This window comes from Hemiscyllium ocellatum, chromosome 3, assembly GCF_020745735.1.
Source record: "Hemiscyllium ocellatum isolate sHemOce1 chromosome 3, sHemOce1.pat.X.cur, whole genome shotgun sequence".
Classification (NCBI taxonomy): Eukaryota; Metazoa; Chordata; class Chondrichthyes; order Orectolobiformes; family Hemiscylliidae; genus Hemiscyllium; species Hemiscyllium ocellatum.
The window spans coordinates 30862184-30875933 of record NC_083403.1 but is presented as its reverse complement, the minus strand read 5'-3'; the positions used below and the strand labels follow the sequence as shown (position 1 = coordinate 30875933).

General features: G+C 41.2%; 1 long non-coding RNA gene across 1 annotated transcript; it reads right to left on the bottom strand.

Moving 5' to 3' along the window:
* Positions 1 to 3720: 3720 nt before the first annotated feature.
* On the bottom strand, positions 3721 to 9623 carry LOC132836880 (uncharacterized). Its single transcript, XR_009647405.1, has 2 exons — positions 9569 to 9623; positions 3721 to 3843 (listed from the first exon to the last, which is right to left on the bottom strand). It is a non-coding gene; the product is annotated as an uncharacterized LOC132836880 (long non-coding RNA).
* Between the last annotated feature and the right edge of the window lie 4127 nt (positions 9624 to 13750).

Sequence of the window (13750 nt, the reverse complement as noted above, 5' to 3'; positions counted from 1 at the left end):
TCAATTCACCTAACCTGCACATTTTTGAACTGTGGGAGGAAACCCACGCAGACACGGGGAAAATGTGCAAACTCCACACAGATGTGATGGGATGTGAACACACACCCTTAAGGCATTAGCCTGGGCCTTTGGATTACTACCAGTGACATTATCATTGAGTGAGCATCACTCAATCACCAGCAGGAGAGCATTACAAGGGAGCTGATTTGAGAACTACAGTGACATAGTTGTGATGGGCTAAAGAGCTTTGTAATTCTGTGATTGTGAACAACAGGAGTTACTAACATTGGAGTTGTTTGGGTAGTCTAGGCTAAATTTCAAACATTTTAGCAGGAACTCTACTTAATCTCAAGCTAATAGCCCTGTAAACCCTTATCCATAGTGAAGTAGCTTCAAATACATGGGGTTGCAATGCACCATTTGACAGGGACATTGACAGTTCAGTTGTTGTTGATGATCCTGACAGGAGTGGATAGATGCTAGCACAACTTCAACTCCATCAAAATGATTGAGGCAAGAATGGGTTGGATAGAACACCAATGCCAGTCTGTCAAATCTTCACCAACCTCCTGTCACGATGTGAAGGTCAAACCTCTCTTAATTAAAACTAAACACCCAGAAAAGCTCGCCCTTCCTCCTAAGTTATTAAAATGTGAGCGACAGAGAACTCTTAATTTCCACTTTTTAAAGAAAAAAATAACAATTTATTTTCCAAACTCTAATAATGAACACTAAACAATAACTATTAACAAATCCAAGCTCCCTTTATTCTTAACCACTTACTATCTGACCCCAGCTTCATAAAAAATGATATTACAATAACACATTTATCAAACATCTTATTAATTTAATCTTAAGACCACACAGTCTCTGTCTTCTCCGGTGTCTTCAATCTTCTGGTTGCTGATCTCCCTGGACCTCCTTTCTTTTTTACTGTGAAATGGTACCTTTGATAGAGGGTGTCTTTTAATTTCTTTGAGAGCAAGATGTTAGATGTTAGTATTCCAGCTCTATAACAATTGCTCTCTCCAATTTTCAAAATGCCTGTGTTTTTTTATAGCCCCCCAATGTCATTCTATCTCACTGGTCCAATGTTGTCAAAACAATAAATTCAAACTTGTTTGGGTTTTAGTATCCTGGGCATAATTTAAACTAATTGGTTAAATTTAAATTGTTGTCAAAACAGCAACCAAAACTCAGATATCCAATTAACAGCCATTTGCTACATGTATCTTTTTTGAAATAGCTCATCTTCCAGCCTTTCCATTCAAGAGCTGAGCCTGCACTTTATGTTTATGTTAAAATTCAGACATTTCCTATTTTAAAATGAACAGACATGCTTTTGACTTTGTAACACTCCTGCCTCAGGATGCTGATGAGATTCTTCTCCACATCATTCCTGCCAATACAGAAATCAAAACTAAATAGACAGCTTAATGGACTAATTAACTAAATGGACAGCTTAAACAAATACAAGTTCAATATGATTTTATTAGAATTAAGTCATATTCCATCTAGGAATCGGAACATTCTATTTGCTTTCTTAATTATCTATGGAAACTGAACACATAGTTTTAATGATGTATCTTGGTCTCCTTTCTCGGCTGTTACAACAACTCTTAGACCATTTAATGTGTGTACCTTATTCCAGTTTCTTATTTTATACTTAACCATTTTAAATCAATCAGCCTCCCCTCTGCCCATGATTTGATTTATTTGATTTGTTGTAGTCACATGTACTTAATTACAGTGAAAAACTTTGTTTTACAAGCAGTACAGACAGATCACAGCAAATATGGACATACAGATTACAGGGTGCTGAGACAGAGTGAGGCATACAAGATTACAGCTGCATAGGAGGTTCAAAAAGCAAGATCAACATTAGCAAGATTGACAATCATTTGAAGTTGGAGAGGTCCATTCAGCAGTCTAATAGCAGCAGGGAAGAAGCTGTTCTTGAATCTGTTGATGCATGTGTTCAAGCTTCTGTTTCTTCAACCCACAGGCGAGATCGGAAGAAAGTTAGGACTTCAGATATTGGAGATCAGAATCGAAAGTGTGGTGCTGGAAAAGTACAGCAGATCTGGGAGTACACGAGGAGCAGGAGAATCGATGTTTCAGGCATAAGCCCTTCATTAGGAATCCCTTCCATGCAAATGTTCTTAGGAAATGCTGAGGTTGGAAGACTGCATTAGTGGGGTGGGAGGGGTCTTCAATGATGTTGGCAGCCTTACCGTGGCAATGAGAAGTGTGAATGGAGTCCGTGGATGGTAAATTGACTTCCATGATGGTCTAGGCTATGCACACAACCTCTGCAGTTTCTTATAGTCCTTGGCAGAGCAGTTACAGTACCAGGCTGTTATGCATCTGGATAGGATGCTTTCTATGGTGCATCTGTAAAAGGGTCCTATGGACATGCCAAATTTCCTAAGCTGTCTTAGGAAGAAGAGGCATTGTTGTGCCACCTTGACTGTCGTATCTACGTGGGAAGACTGGGATAGATTGTCTGTTATTGTCACTCCTAGGAACTTGACACTCTTAACCCTCTCCACCTCAGCTTTGTTGATGCAGTTAGGGGCATGTCCTACTCCCTAAAATCAATGATCAGTTCTTTTGGTTTGCTGACATTGTGAGAGAGAGAGAGAGAGAGAGAATACTTCCTGTATCCTGAGTTATCATTCTTTGAAATCCTTCCTATCGTGATGGTATTGTCAGCAAATTTCTAAATGGCATTCATCTGGAATTTGACTTCACAGTCATGGGTGTATAGGGAGTGCAGTATGGGGCTGAGAATATGTTCTTGCAGGCCGCCAGTGTTGAGGATTATCATTGTCTATCTTCACTGATTGTAGTCTGTGGGTCAGGAAGCTGAGGATCCACTTACTACGGTGGATCCAAGACCTAGGTTCTGGTGTTTTGAGGTTAGTCTAGTAGGGATTATGCTGTTGAAGGCAGAGCTGTAGTCAATAAGTAGGAGCTTGACGTAGGAGTCCTTGTTATCCAAATGTTCCAGGGATTAAAGTGTAGGACTAGGGAAATGGCATCCACTGTGGACCTATTTACAATTGCAGGGTGTCGAGGTAGGCTGGGAGGTGAGAGTTTGAGGGCCACGATCAGCCTTTCAAAGCACTTTATGATTATGAGCTTAGTCTTTCCAGGACCACATTGATTATCTCACATTAACATTAGCAACTGCACTCTATTTTTGTCATCTGATTTATTTTGGGATTTGATAGTATGTGTGATTACCATCACCAGCTGAGGTTACCTGAAAGTCTCTTCTTCTCAACCTCTTTCCTTGTTTGAGATACGATGGCCCTCAGGTTAAATCAGCACCAGTCATCTCTCTCTAATGGGACAACAGCCCTATGGTCAGGTAATACTATGGCATCTTGATTTGATTTGATTTGATTTATGCTACAGATCAAGCACACCAGAAACCTGGAGTAACAGCCTAGTGAAAATAACACAGGTATATATTGCACAAAATGAAACTATTTATCCTATCATGACCATAGGAAGTTGAGTAGGCAGCGGTGGTATGACATGGTTAACTACAGAAATCTGCCACCTGGCTTACATGTGCTTACAGATGCACATCAGTGCGGTTGACCACTCATTTGTATCAGATCTAGGCAACTGGAGATGAGAAATAAATGCTGGTATTGCCACTGATGACTACATCCTGAGAAAGGGTTAAAAAAATCACGCAACACCAGGTTATAGTCCAGCAAGTTTATTTGGAATTATGAGCTTTCAGAGCACGGCCCCTTCATCAGATAGCTAGTAATGTGTGATTTTTAAATTTTGTCCACCCCAATCCAATACCGGCACCTCCACATCCTGAGAAAGAAGCAAAGACCTGCATTAATATAACATGTTGCATCACTATATGGTGTCTTGAAGCACTTTATTTCAAATTACTTCATTGTCCACAATGTTGTACTGTATATAGAAAATGTGGAAGACAATTAATACACAACAAAGTTTTCCAAAATAGTATTTAGATACTGAATAGATAATAATGGCGAGATGAGAATGATTGTCTTTGACATCAAGCATGCAATACCAAATAGTTTGAGCAAAATTAAAGTCTATATTGATTAGAGTAATAGAACATAGAAAATAGAACATTACAGCGCAGTATAACCCTTTGGCCCTCAATGTTGCGCTGACCTGTGGAATCAATCTAAAGCCTATCAATCCTACACTATTCCATTTTTATCCATATATTTATCTAATGAGCATTTAAATGCCTATAAAGTTGCTGAGTCTACTACTGTTGTAGGCAATGCCTTCCTGCTTCCTGAAGAAGGGCTCATGCCCGAAACGTCGATTCTCTTGCTCCTTGGATGCTGCCTGACCTGCTGCACTTTTCCAGCAACACATTTTCAGCAGTGCCTTCCATGCCCCTACTCCTCGCTGAGTAAAGAATCTATCTTTGACATCTGTCCTATATCTATCACCCCTCAATTTAAAGCTATGTCCCCCCCGTAAGGGAAGACATGCTAGCCATCACCATCTGAGGAAAAAGGCTCTCACTGTCCACCCTATCTAACCCTCTGGTTATCTTACATGTATCAAGTCACCTCTCAACCTTCTAACAAAAACAGCCTCAAGTCCCTCAGCCTTTCCTCATAAGACCCTCCCACCACACCAGGCAACATCCTAGTAAATCTCCTCTGTACCCTTTCCAAAGCTTCCAGATCCTTCCTATAATGCAGTGACCAGAACTGTACGCAATATTCCAACTGCGGCCGCACCACAGTTTTTATACAGCTGCAGCAGGACCTCTTGGCTCTGAAACCCAATCCCTCTACTAATAAATGCTAACACACTGTATGCCTTCGTAACAACCCTATCAACCTGGGTGGCAACTTTCAGGAATCTATGTAAATGGACACTGAGATCTCTCTGCTCATCTACACTACTAAGAATCTTACCATTAGCCCAGTATTCTTTATTCCTGTTGCTCCTTCCAAAGTGAATGACCTCACACTTTTCCACATTAAACTCCATTTGATACCTCTCAGCCCAGCTCTGCAGCTTATTCTGCAGTCTCTGCAGTCTCTCTGTAACCTGCAACATCCTTCATTACTATCCACAACTCCACCAACTTTAGTGTCATCCGCAAATTTACTAACCCATCCTTCTTTGCCTCATCCAGGTCATTTATAAAAATGGCAAACAGCAGTGGCCCCAAAACAGATCCTTGTGCTACATCACTAGTAACTGAATTCCAGAATGAACATTTCCCATTAATCATTACCCTCTGTCTTCTTTCAGCTAGCCAATTTCTGATCCAAACCGCTAAATCACCCTCAATCCCATGCCTCCATGTTTTGTGCAATAGCCTACCGTGGGGAACCGTATCAAACGCCTTACTGAAATCCATATACATTACATCAACCGCTTTATCCTCATCCACCTGTTTGGTCACCATCTCAAAGAATAAGGTAGTGAGCCACGACCTACCCTTCACAAAATTGTGTTCACTATCCTTATTCAACTTATTCCTCTCTAGATAATTATAAATCCTATCTCTTATAACCTTTTCCGATACTTTATCCACAACCGAAGTAAGGCTCACTGGTCTATAATTACCAGGGTTGTCCTGAATCCCCTTCTTGAACAAGGCGTCAATATTTGCTATCCTTCAGTCTTTGACAATGACAACGTAAAGATCAAAGCCAAAGGCTTTGCAATCTCCTCCCTGGTTTCCCAGAGAATCCTGGGATAAATCTCATATGGCCCAGGGGACTTATCTATTTTCACTTTACAGAATTGCTAGCACCTCCTCCTTGTGAACCTCAATCCCGTCTAGCCTGCATCTCAGTATTGTCCTCGACAACATCATCTTGTTCCAGTAAATACTGATGAAAAATATTCATTTAGCGCTTCTCTTATCTCCTCAGACTCCACGCATGCACAACTTCCCATTACTATCCTTCATTGGCCGTAATGTTTCTCTGGTCATTCTTTTACTCCTGATATACCTATAGAAAACTTTAGGGTTTTCCGTGATCCTGTCTGCCAACAACTTCTCATGTCCCCTCCTGACTCTTCTTAGCTCTTTAGGTCTTTCCTGGCTAACTTGTAACTCTCAAGTCCCCTAACTGAGCCTTCATGTCTCATCCTACTGTAAGCCTTCTTCTTCCTCTTATATCTAAAAACAAAATAGTTGTTGGAAACCGAACATTTTAGGCCAAGACATCCCCAAAGAAGTTTCTCAGGATGTTGCCTTTGGACAAACCATTTTATTCTGCTTCATCAATGCCTTTCATTCCACAATAAGATTAGAAGTGGGATGTTTACTGTTGATTACACTGTGCTTATTAACTCTAACTCATTAAGACACTGAAACAGTGCCTACCCCATACAACAAAACTAGGCCAGCATTCAGGTTTGGCCTGATAAATGATAAATAACATTCAGACCACTCAAGCATCAGGTGATGACTATATCCATCAAAAGAGAATTATCTAACTCTTCTGACATTCAATGGTATTATCATTGGTGAATCTCATACTATCAACATCTTGAGGGTTACCATTGAACAGAAATGTGACCGTACCACCCATATAAATGCTCCAGTAACAAAAACAAGTCTGAAGCTGGTAATTCTGTAGTAGTGAATTCACCTCCTGACTCCCCAAAGCCTGTCCACCATCTACAAGCCACAAGTTAGAGTGCATACGTATAATCTCCTCTTGATGAGTACAGCTCCAATAACATTCAAGAAGCTCAATCTGGGACAAAGCAGATCACTTGGTCATCTTATACATCAACTTCATATGCATTTCCTCCATTAGCAGCTGTGGTGGCAGTACCATCAGCAGAGAATACCATCTTGGAAACACATCAAGCAACCTTTGACAGCACCTTCCTGAACGCACAACCTCTGCTACTTAGAAGGACAAGAATAGCAGTTACATGGTATTACCATCTGCACGTTCTCCATCAAGCCACATGTTAATCTGGAATAATATCACCAATTCTTCACTGTCATTGGGTCAGAAACCTGGAACACCCTTCCAAACAGCATAGTGGGGTATCCTGCAAAGGTTCAAGAATTTGGCTTGCCACCATCTTCTGGATTTGCCATGAATGATTATATCCGTGAGTTGGTTAAAAAAAAGGTAATGTTTCTTTAACCAGGAATAAATATTAATTAATATAAAATAATTTGCATTACAATAGCATAAAATTAATCTCTTGCAGCAAGGATTTAAATAATCTAACAGACTAAGAAAAAACAATCATCTGCTTCGTAGATATCTATTTTGTATGTGTGCCTATTATTTAAAAGTACTCATTAAATTCACAACAATTGATTGATATTTAAAATAAAAAGCATTCTAAATTCAAATAGCTTATAAACCTCTGAAATGAAATTATCAAAATTTTAGCTTTGAATCTCTGCTTTTGTCAAAATTGGCAAAAATGTTGCTAAGGATAAACAAGGGAACAAATACATGAAAACTGGAAAGAAAAATGTAGAAATAGTCTACAATGAGGAAAGGCCTATTGATCAAGACTGTAAATGGGAAGTAGAGATAACAAAGGCCATGAACAAAGTTAAAAATCACACAACACCAAGTTATAGTACAACAGGTTTATTTGAAAGTACAAGCTTTTGGAGCGCTGCTGCTTCATCAGATAGCTAGTGGGGCAAGATCATAGGACACAGAATTTATTGTAAAAGATCAAAGTGTCATACAACTGATGTGATGTATTGAACAAACCTAGATTGCTGTTAAGTCTTTAATCACTTAGAATGGGGATGTAGGTTTTGATTGATTAATTTGCAAATTCCAGAACTTTCAAGTCACAGTCCTGAGATAACTTAAGGTTTTATCAGTATATTAAAAAAAAGTAATACCTCAGCTCAGTACAAGCTTTCAGAGCACTGCTCCTTCATCAAGTCGCGAGTGGGGCAGGTTCGTTGGACACAGAATTTATAGTAAAAAATCAAAGTGTCAAACAACGGATGCAATCTATTGAACAAACCTAAATTGCTTTTAAATATTTAATCATTTGAATGGGGATGCAGATTTCGATTGATTAATATGTAAATTCCAGAACTTCTTTCAAATCACAGTCCCGAGATAACTTAAGGTTTTATCTGTATGTGAAAAGGGTGATAACTCAGCTCAGACATGCATTAAAAATGTGAAGTTAGAATCTGTCTGTATCCCAACTTTGAATGAAACTGATTCTGTTTCCAAAGTAGGGATTTATAAAATGACACATGCTGACTGCCGACAGTGTGTGTTTTTCGAGTAAAAAAAGAATGTATCTGCAAATACAAATTTACCCCATACACTAATATGTATATGTGCATGCATATGTGAGGGAGACAGTGTGTGTGTGTGCTTGTGTGTGATAGACAGAATGAGGGAGTGTGTGTGTGTGTGTGCATGCTTGATAAGGTGTGCACAAGTGTGATGGAGTATATGCCGAAGTGTGCGCATGCACATACACACAAAACCTCTCATACACATGCTCTCTCACAACATATACTCTGTCATGCTCATGCACACACTTATCAAGTATGCACACACACTGTCTCACTCACATGTACACATATAAGTCTATGGGGTGAATTTGCATTTGCAGATTTATACTTGCAGATACATTCTGTTTTGCTCAAAAAGCACACAATTTGTAGGCAGTCAATCCATGAGTCATTTTATAAATTCCTACTTTGGAAATAGAACCAAAGTTGGGATACAGACAGACTTTAACCTCACATCCTTAATGCATTATCTGAGCTGAGTTATCACCTTTTTCACATACAGATAAAACCTTATCTCGGGACTGTGATTTGAAAGAAGTTCTGGAATTTACATATTAATCAATCGAAATCTGCATCCCCATTCAAATGATTAAATATTTAACAGCAATTTAGGTTTGTTCAATAGATTGCATCCGTTGTTTGACACTTTGACCTTTTAGTAAAAAATGAGGTCTGCAGATGCTGGAGATCACAGCTGCAAATGTGTTGCTGGTCAAAGCACAGCAGGTTAGGCAGCATCTCAGGAATAGAGAATTTACTATAAATTCTGTGTCCAACGAACCTGCCCCACTCGTGACTTGATGAAGGAGCAGTGCACCGAAAGCTTGTACTTTCAAATAAACCTGTTGGACTACAACCCCATGTTGTGTGATTTTTGACTTGGTACACCCCAAGACAGGCACCTTCACATTAAAGACCACGGAAGTATTGTGGTCAAAAGTCTTAAATCTGAACTCAACTTATTAACTTTGCTCCATATCTTTTGGTATCCTACCTATGCAAAACAGCTATGAATCTGACCCTAGAAAGTTCCAAGTATTCTAATAATCCTCGTGGAAAGTGACCCTGCTTACTCCTTTCATTACTATAATAATAGTAACTAAAAACTCCCTCGATTTCAATAAGTCTGGAGAAGTGGGAGAAATAAACTGCGGGGTTTGACTTTATTTCTCCCACTTCTCCACAGAATCCGTCAACCTTGAGTGCGCATGAGGATTTGTTACAATTAAACCAAAAGGTTACTGGAGGATCTCAACACGCAACACTCACGTTATGATTCCTATAAGCCCTGCTCGGAAATGTGTCGATGTTTCAGGTGGTCTGACGGCACAGTGGTCACGTGGCCGTCCGCCCGCGAGCCAGTGACATCATCGGACCAGATGCGCATGCGTAGCAGCGAACACCCGAACGTTCGCCGCGTGACAGTTAGTGCTAGAAGATTCAAGCACCAGTCATTTCTGTAGTAATGTGTATATATATATGTGTATACGTAAGACCATAGTCAAACAGCTAGTTCAACTGCAAACCTCGGGCTGTATGCTAAACTTCCAATTTCGAACATCGGAAGTTTCAGGTTCCCAGAAACTCTGAAGTGCAAATCGAGTAAGTTCGTTTGGGGGATGGGGGTGTTGGATGTGAATAAGAATTCTCCGCCGTCGCCGATCACTTCGGGAATATTAGAATCCGTTAGTCTGCGATGTCGACATCTGTAATGGGTCGAGTGGCTATCTTGATTGTAGGTTTCTCGCCGTTTGTCCGTGCTCGCCGGCTGTGTGTGTGTGGTCACTATGGAAACGGGGACACCATGCACCCTGGGAGGTAAACAATGGTTGTCACGGCAACGAACAGGAAGTGGCGTAAATTGTATCCCAGTGTCAAGATTAGGATGGTGCTGGAAAAGCTCAGCAGGTCAGGCTGCATTCAGGGGCAGGGAAATCGACGTTCAGGGCAGGAGCCCTTCGTCAGGAATGAGGCTAGAAGCCTCGGGGGTGGAAAGATAAATGGGAGGGGGGAGAAGGTAGTTGAGTGTGAAATAGGTGGATGGAGGAAGGAGTAAAGGTGATAGGTCGGACAGGAGGGTGGAGCAGATAGGTGGGACAGGCCATGAGGATGGTGCTGAGCTGGAAGTTTGGAACTGGGGTCAGGTGGGGGGAGGGTAAATAAGGAAACTAGTGAAGTATGCTTTGATGCCTGAGGGTTGAAGGGTTCCAAACTGGAAGATGAGCTATTGTTCCTCAGGTGGTGAGGGGATGGTAGTGGAGGAGGTCCTGGACCTGCATGTCCTCAGCAGATTGGGAGGGAGAGTTGAAGTGTTCAGCCACGGGGCAGTAGGTTTGATTGGTGTGGGTGTCCCAGAGATGTTTCCTTAAGTGCTCTGCAAGAAAGTGTCCAATCTCCCCAATGTAAAGAAGACTGCAACTGGAGCAATGGATGCAATAAATGTCATTGGTGGAAATGCAGGTGAAACTTTGATGGATAAGTAAGTCTCCTTTGGGGCCTTGGATGGAGGTGAGGGGGGAGGTGTGGGCACAGGTTTTGCAATTCCTGCGGTGACAGAGGAAGGTGCCAGGAGGGGAGGGTGGGTTGTTGGGGGGGGGGGGGGGGGGGGAGGTGTTCAAAGTTTCTCCATTGTCCCAAAATTTCACAATTTAATTGAATTGAAACACTGGTAACTTTTTATCAGCGATGTTTTAATAAACTTTGTTAACCTTTCCATACTGGTTATTGATTAATTAATGCAAGAATTGTGGATACTAAATACAAGACTTGACCAAAAGTATGAAGAATAAGTCTAATTTCCCTAACTGAGTAAAATCATACTGAGAAAGATTAGTACAAGGACGGAATCAGACCCTTCAGCCCAACAAGACTGTGCCGACATATGATGCTTTTCTAAACTAAAACCTTTTTCTTCTACACTGTCCATAGCCCTCTATCCCCTGCCTATTCGTATATTAAGATGCTTTTTAAATGTTACTATTGTATCCACCTCTACAGCATACTCACCACCCTGTCTGTTTATTAAATGTGACTCTCATATCTCCTTTAAACAGAGGAAAAAAAACAAAAGAACTGCGGATACTGAAAATCAGAAATTTTCTGTTCTGAAGAAGGGTCACTGGACCTGAAATGTTAACTCTGATTTCTCTCCAAAAATGCTTCCAGACTTGCTGAGTTTTTACAGCAATTTCTGTTTTTGTTCCTTTAAACTTATGACCCCTTGTAATTGACATTTCTACCTTGGGATAAAAATTTCAACTATCCACTCCATCTATGCCTCTCATCATTTGAATTGAATTAGCTTTATTGTCACAAGAACCCAAATGAGAGCAGTCAAAAGTTTCTAAGTCGCCACTTACAGCACCATCTTAGGTACAAATGTACCTTGGTACAGCTTCTCCAGTTACAAAATCTTAGAACATAGAGAAATAAGAAGTCCAGCCCTGCAGAAATAAAATTCAGAACAATGGTCTTTCAACCTAGACTACACTGTCACCTCGCCTGCAGCTGTGCTGGGCTTCACTTCAAGGTTTGTCAGACCAGAAGATCTCTCTGGAATCACATTGAAACCAGGAGTCCATGCTGAGGCCACCCCAGGCCAAGAGACAGCCATACCGGGCTGAGAGAACTCCACACTGGGCTGAGAGTACACCAGGCAGGGCCACAACACCATGCCAGGAGCACCTACAGCAGGCTGCTACGCCAGGCCAAGAGCACCCCTCGTTGTGTCTGGACTGAGGCCGGGAGTCAAGTGAATGCTGGGAGACGGAGGCTGAGAGAGAAGAAAAATAAAAGAACACAGAGAAAAAAAGAGAAGTAAAGGAAAAGGAATGGGTGGAGTGGATGGGCTCTGGCTGAAGCATCCTAGTCTGTCATCATTTTGGACTGGAACTGTATTAGAAAGTGTTAACTTCTATCACATTGCCCCTCATCCTTTGACATTCAAAGTGGGCATGGTGGCTCAGTGATTAGCACTGCTGCCTCACAGCGCCAGGGACCCAGGTTCAATTCCAGCCTCGGGCGACTTTTTGTGTGGAGTTTGTACATTCTCCCCATGTCTGCGTGGGTTACTCCAGTTTCCTCCCAGAATCCAAAGATGTGCAGGTCAGGTGAATTAGCTATGCTAAATTGCCCATAATGTTAGGTGCATTAGTCGGGGGTCTATAGGGTATGGGCCTGGGTCTGGGTGGGTTACTCTTCGGAGGGTCAGTGTGGATTTGTTGGGCCGAAGACCTGTTTCTATGCTGTAGGGAATCTAATCAAATCCAAAACAATCCTAGATTGTTCAATCTATCCTCATAGGTAATACCCTACAAACTAGGCAATATCCTGGTTAACTGTTTCTGTATCCCATCCAAAGTCTCCACATCTTTCTGGTGGTGTAGTGCCTAGAACTGTACATAACATTCCAAATGTGACTTAACTAAAGTTCTGTACAGCTGCAACATGACTTGCCAAGTTTTGTACTCAATGCCCTGACTGATGAAGGCAAGAATATCGTATGTCTTCTTGACCAACTTACCCACTTGTGTTGCCACTTTCAGGGAACTGTGACCTGTATGCCTAGATTCCTCTGAATGTTGAAGCTACTAAAAGTCTGCTATTTACTGTATACTTCGCTCCTACATGAGATTTCCCTTGCATTTGTTTGGATTAAACTGTATCTGCCAATTCTCCAACAAAGTCCCTATCCTGCTGTATCCTCTTCATTGTTCACAACTCCACCAATTTTTGTATCACTTGCTAATTTACTAATCTGACCACCTACATTCTCCTCCAAATCATTAATATATCATTGGAAACAACAGTGTTCCCAACACTGATCCCTGTGGAATACCACTGATCACAGATCTCCAATCTGAAAAACACTCTTCCACTGCTACTCACTGTCTTCTATGACTAAGACAATTCTGTACCTATCTTACCAGACCCCATGTGACTTCACCTTCTGTATGAGCCTGCCATGAGGGCCCTTGTCAAAGGCCTTGTTCAAGTCCATGTAGCATACTGCCAAACCTTCATCAATTATCTTTGTCACTTTCTCAAAAAACTCAATCAAGTATTTCAGACACCACCTTCCCCACACAAAGCTCATCAATAATAAGTCCATATTTTTCCAAATGTGAGTAAATCCTATCCATAAAGATCTTATCCAATAGTTGCTGTACCACTGACGTAAAGCTCACTAGCCTGCCATTTCCTGGATAATCCCTGTAGCCCTTTTTTAAACAAAGGAACAACATTGGCTATTCTCCAATCCTCTGGGACCTCTCTTGTGACTAAAGAGGATACAAAGAATTCAAACGAGGCTCCAGCAATTACCTCACCTGCCTTCCTCAGTGTTCTGGGATAGATCCCATCAGGTCCTGGGGATTTGTCCCCCTCAATGTTTTTCAAACAGCTCCTTTTTTGGTATAGAGATGTCCTAGAATATCAACACACCCCTACTGA